This window comes from Mustela putorius, unplaced genomic scaffold, assembly GCF_011764305.1.
Source record: "Mustela putorius furo isolate JIRA1106 unplaced genomic scaffold, ASM1176430v1.1 tig00003853_pilon_pilon_pilon, whole genome shotgun sequence".
Lineage (NCBI taxonomy): Eukaryota > Metazoa > Chordata > Mammalia > Carnivora > Mustelidae > Mustela > Mustela putorius.
In genome coordinates this window covers 84,639,637-84,645,636 of record NW_025422005.1, presented here as the reverse complement: position 1 = coordinate 84,645,636, position 6,000 = coordinate 84,639,637, and the positions used below count along the sequence as shown (strand labels likewise).

General features: G+C 36.6%; 1 protein-coding gene across 1 annotated transcript in view; it reads left to right on the top strand.

Moving 5' to 3' along the window:
* Positions 1-2,559: 2,559 nt before the first annotated feature.
* Positions 2,560-6,000, top strand: part of FRRS1 (ferric chelate reductase 1) — a 45,795-nt gene continuing 42,354 nt past the window's right edge. The window contains exon 1 of the mRNA XM_013047184.2: positions 2,560-2,614. The gene's annotated coding sequence lies outside the window, so the exon portion shown is untranslated. The remainder of the gene's footprint in view (positions 2,615-6,000) is intronic.

Sequence of the window (6,000 nt, the reverse complement as noted above, 5' to 3'; positions counted from 1 at the left end):
AGAGGCAACAAATTTGGATAAGACGACAAAATTAAAGGCCACATGACAATGGGTTCTTTTTAGATGGTGGGTGTGAGACTTACTGAGTCAAGGTAGGGTCCAATCAGTTGGAGATGTTCTACTTGAATCCCATGTTTTATGAAATGCTGAGTAACATAGAAAAGGCAAGTTTATGTTTGGTCCATCAGACATCATTCAGTTTTGAGAACGAGGTTCAGGGTAGAAAGTTAATAGCTGTGGCTTAGGACTCTATCTTACCTCTTTTCTTTGCCTGATATTGGGCAATTTTCTTAGCTCTGCATGCCCTCACCACTCAGTGGGAGAATATCTATAATAGTATAGTACCTTTCACTTAGGGTTCTTGTGAGAGTTAGGATAGTGCATGTGCCTTGGTCAGAATGAGTGCTCAGTAAATGCTAATTCTTATTCTTGCTATACTTTATTTGCCTTATTCATTTTTATTCTCTCATGAATATACACTGGAGTTTTCCAGTGGCTCTGTGATATGTCATATGATATAGCAACAGATCAAATATAGAAAAAGATGTGAGAATCCAGCTGTCCTCTGTTAAGCCAGGCACTAAAGAGATTTGCAAAAATTTAACAACACTCCTCTCACTAAATTCTTATTTTTGGCAAACAATCATAACAGCAGTAGCGAAAAAAAATATTATGTTAACGAGTAATGGGTTTATTTTTATCACTTAAAAATGAATTTGTAAGTATTGAAATATTTCTCACTTTTAATTTTTAATACATTCAATGATAGATATCATCCACATAAACAAATATATCTTTGGGGTCCAGAGTAATTTTTAAAAGTTGCAAAGGAGTCTGGACTGATAAATTTGAGAACTGAAAATTTAGAGGCATGAGAATGGGATCTAATAGGGTAGCATCAACTTCTCAGAGTCCAAGCTCCATTGAACATCTTAACTAAATTTGGTTCCTTTAGTGACAGCTGACAAGTAGCTGATGAAGAAGAGCCCAGTAGAGGTGAACATCTTGCAGGGAGTGATAAGGGGAGTTTCAGCTGGGGATTTCAGGGGAAACGGTAGGCCTGGAGAAGGGTGCTTTTAGATAGAGCTAAGCCACCCCAATCAGTTCTTTCCACCGGGCCCCTTTCCTCTATCTATCTATTTATTTATTTTTTCTTTCAAGTTTTTATTTAAATTGCAGTTAGTTAACATACAGCGTAAAACTAATTTCAGGTGTAGGATTTAGTGATTCAGCACTTCCATACAAGACCAAGTGCTTATCACAAGTGCCCTCCGTACTACCCATCACCTATTTCTCCCATCCCCTTGCCCATCTCCCTCCCCTCTGGTAATCCTTTAGTTCTCTACAGTTAAGAGTCTTTCCTGATTTGCCGCTCTTCCACACCCCCTGCCCACATGTTCATCCATTTAAGCTGTTAAGAGTGCTTTAGGATGAAAAATTACAGTAATATATTCTAAGAATTATTTGTCTTATAGGTTTTTTTTTAATTAAATCATGCTTTTGGCATGCCAAGTGTCCACTGGGGGCCATTTCTGGAAAAGGTTTAATTATAACTGCAGAAAGCTCTATCATCACCTGAGGCTTTATACAGAAAGACCGAAGCTCTACTGATTTAGTTTCAATCCGCTCACATTTCACAGAGCTTTAGGAGAGAAAACCAGCTCTCTGGCATCTTTTTTTAAAGCCTCTCTCTAAAATCCTATAGAGGAGTTTTTGTTAATTGTGAATTCTTAAGGAGAATTATTGAACGGATGGTGTTCTTTCCTCTCTCTTCTCTCCTTTTAAAATGGTTTTAGAGAATTTAGTGGTGATTGCTAACCAAGGATCACAGGCCAGAATGTATATGACATCATTTATTTTCCAGTGTGCACCTGTGAATCATAGGCCGCAGTGGAATGTTTAATATTTTCAGATACATTGTTTTTTCCTAGCCCTAAACATTTTCTTTTGCAAAAAAATAATCTTGTGCAAAACAGAGATTAAAGGCTTAAAAAGAAATGAAAAGCGAATTCCTAAGTTTCTAAGTAAATTTTTTTGCATGGTATCATTTATTTCCCAAGGTTTCGGTTCTATGCAGTCTGATTCTTTTGCACCTTTTGTAGTTAATTGAAATAGTTTGCTAATTACTGTTCTGCCTTTGAGTTGCTAGAAAAAACAATTATTTTTTTAGTATAATTATATTTCAAATACTGCAAAAACAATATTTATATTGGTTGTCTATCTGAAATTGAGTTTAAGCAGGTGCCCAATATTTTAATTTGCCAAATTTGGCAACCCTATCCTACCTAAGCACAGCTAGTTTCCTTTGTTTGTCTTTATTTAGAATATTTAGAACAGATATATTATTTCTGAGTGGTTTTGTAGTTAAAAGCAAAAACACAGTTTTCTCAATGAAACAATTACTTGGCAAAGTGCTCTAATGTATAAAACAGAATACTTAATTCTCAGAAATGGAGTCCAAAAACTAGTACTGGTCTTGCAAATCAAGTTTTGCTGCTTAGCTTGGGAAACGTTGCCTTCTGGTTACTGGGTAAACTGGCTCCACCCAGCTGCTGGAAGGAGATACAAATTGTAACAAAACCGGAAGTTGGCTGGGCTGCCTTCGCCTCTCAAGGTAAGCGTCTCCTTCTGTTCTCTTTAAGTCAGAGCTCTTTGCAAAGCGTTTAAAAATTGAAGCCAGCTAAGGCAGCAGTAGTGAGAGCAGGCCCCTGTGATGATGGGGGCGGTAGGCGATGCAGAATGAATGCTTTAACAAAGTGCGTTCTGAAGCTTGTATTGAGCTAATGAGTTTTCACAAACGAGTTAGGTTAATAATATGTCCCATGACTTTGACTAACGAGCTTTAATCCCGAGAAAAGGGTGATTATAAGTAGAATCATGCTTGGGATCCTGAAAAGCATGGACTTTATTCATGCACGTGTGTTTCTCCTTTTTTAAAAAAATTGGAAACTGTGGGAGCTCTCTTTTATAATGAAACCTAATGGCATAATTACCTGTATGCAGATTACTTAGAGCTTTGTTGTTTTTTAAAGTACGTTTTAATCTAGAAGCTTTAGCTCCCCTCACCCCCTACCCCTGGTGTGCCTTTGGAATTTCAGAAAGGCTCTGGTAAGACCTTTGCCGCCCCCTCCTTTTTTTTTTTTTTTTTTAATCTTGTCAGTGCTTACCTTGGGACAAAGGAGATTTTTCAGTTTGTAAATGTGTTATCAGGGATATTTCTTTACAAAGCTAAACTTTTAAGTTCAGATATATTCTTTTTCTTCTGAATTAAAGTGGAAAGATTTGAGTGCTATATAGAAGTGGAGGCTAAATTTTGGTTTATTGATTTGTTGAAAATAATGAGCTAGACATTTTAGATCACAGTTTTGTTTAAGGGGATGAGTTCTGGTAGGTTCTTTAGTAAGCCAACATGCTGACTCTTTTAGCCAAGCGTAGCTTCTATTTCACAGCTCTCCATTAGGGTAATATCAGATTCTCTGGAAATCCCACTGTACAAGAGCTGTTTTCAGGGTTGTCTGCTAGTCAGTGTGAAAGGGGATCCTCAAGCCGACCATAAGACAAGTCACCAGCTGGGGAAAGTGTGATAATGTTTTTTATTAGCAAAACCAAAGCTTCGGGAGGTTGCGAAGAAAGAGCAGTTACAGAAGGTGGACAGAATTAGGCAAGACTCCGTGGAACGAAAACCTTATTTATTTTTTCTTTTAATTTATTTTTACTTAAATTCATTTAATATACAATGTTTTATTGGTTTCAGATAGAGGTCAGTGATTCATCAGTCTTCTATAACACCCCAGGGCTCATTACATCACATCCCCTCCTTAATATCCATCACCCGGTTACCCCATTACCCATCCCTCTCCCTTCCAGCAACCCTCAGTTTGTTTCCTATGAAGAAGGAGAGTTCAACGGAAAACCTGGTTTATGGTGGGCACAGTGCTAGATGTTTCATACGTATTGCCTTACTTAATCTTCACAAAGCACCTTGGTATTGGTTGTATTTTCTCTAACAAAATGAGAAAACTAAGACCTGGTGAGTTTAAATAATTTGCCCACAGTCACTAAGGTGGTGCCGCTGGATTCCAATCCTGCTGGATTTGAACTATGTGATTTTGATGTCCATAACGTTCACTGTTCCATGGGATACAGTAGTAGATGACATTTGAAATAAACTGTGAAAGAGGGGAGGAGGTTTTACTTACTAAAATTAAAACAAACAAAAGCCGTGAAAGTAACATAGAATGTTTGAAAATAGATAAAAGAAAAAAAGCTAAACAGTTTTATCATTTCTTTACAGTCTTTATATATGCATATTTTGTGGTTATAAATTCTTTTATTATATTATAAAGCACTACATGCTTTAAAATTTTTAAATCATTTTTATATTATAAACAGTACATACTTTTCAAAAATAGGTTCAATACAATGAGGATTAAAAAGAGGAAGTCCACTCCTCTTCCCCTATTGAAAACACTCTCCTGGGGGTAACCACTCTTGACAACTGTTGAAAGTGTGGAGTAGGGCGCCTGGGTGGCTCAGTGGTTAAGCCGCTGCCTTTGGCTTAGGTCATGATCTCAGGGTCCTGGGATCGAGTCCCGCATCGGGCTCTCTGCTCAGCAGGGAGCCTGCTTCCTCCTCTCTCTCTCTGCCTGCCTCTCTGCCTACTTGTGATTTCTCTCTGTCAAATAAATAAATAAAATCTTTAAAAAAAAAAAAAAAAAAAAAAGTAAATTTAAAAAAAAAAAAAGAAAGTGTGGAGTAAAGTTGTTTTTTTTTCCTTTTCCCTTTAGCTTTTAAGTAATATTTCTTTCAGTATACTAGGTATCATTTCATAATCTGCCTATTTTCATTCCTCAGTGTGGCATGAGCATGTTTCCACTTAAGTATATGTAGACTCCTGTTTTAGAGTTTTTGTGAAACAAGTTGATACTTGCAGAGCACCTAAAAGAATACCTCACTCCTGTAAAGCACTCAGTAATTATTAGCTGTTATCATTGACTATTCTTTTTTTTTAATGTTTTTCCTTTTATTTATTTTTATTTTTATTTATTTATTTGACAGAGAAAGAGAGAGCACAAATAGGGGGAGTGGCAGGCAGAGGGAGAGGGAAAAGCAGGCTTCCTGCTGAGCAAGGAGCCCCATATGGGGCTGGATCCCATGACCTTAGCCTAAGGCTGACACTTAACCGAGTGAGCTACCTAGGTGCCCCTGACATTGACTATTCTATTTCATTCTTCTAAGTGAGTGAGTATACAGTATTCTAGTTTATTTTGTAACCACCCAAATTGTCTTAGATTTTTGTTATTACAAATATAATTTTTGTGTAACTGCAAATTTTTCTGTAGGATAAATTCCTAGAAGTGAAATTCTTAAGTCAGAGGTTAAACATATTTTAGTTTAGTAGGATTCTGTCAAATTTCTTCCAAAATATTGTGCCACTTAACACTCTTCACTGTGTATGAGTGTGCTCATTTTTCTACATTCTTGCTTATTCTGGATATTAGCAGTCTTTTGCATTTTCCATGAAATGACAGGGAATAAATTTTTTTTTTTTTACATAAAAAGCATAGTGTTCAGAGATTTTTGTATCTTGTTTTTTCCCATTTACCCTAAGTCTGTTTTTACGTAGATAGGAATTTGATGCATGAAATAATGGAGGTCCCAGTTAGAAGGCAGAACATGGGTAGAAAGAAAGAGTGGTGCTTATTCTGGAAGTTAGTACAAATGGTATGTTGTCACTAGAGCATGGGAGAAAAAAAATCCTTAAAATGGGGTTGGGCTGAATAGTACAAAACATTAAATGTCTAAAGTTTTTGTCCTGAATTTAATTATTCCTGGGGGGCAGATGAAGGTTTCTGGGGAGAAGAGTGATATGATGAGAATTATATTTTAGGAAAATGATCTTGTGCTGGTGTGTAGGACAGATTAGAATGGAGATAACGAAATAGAGGCCAGTTGAGAGTGTTTTATTAATTTTGGTGACAAGTTATGAAGGCTTTGTGC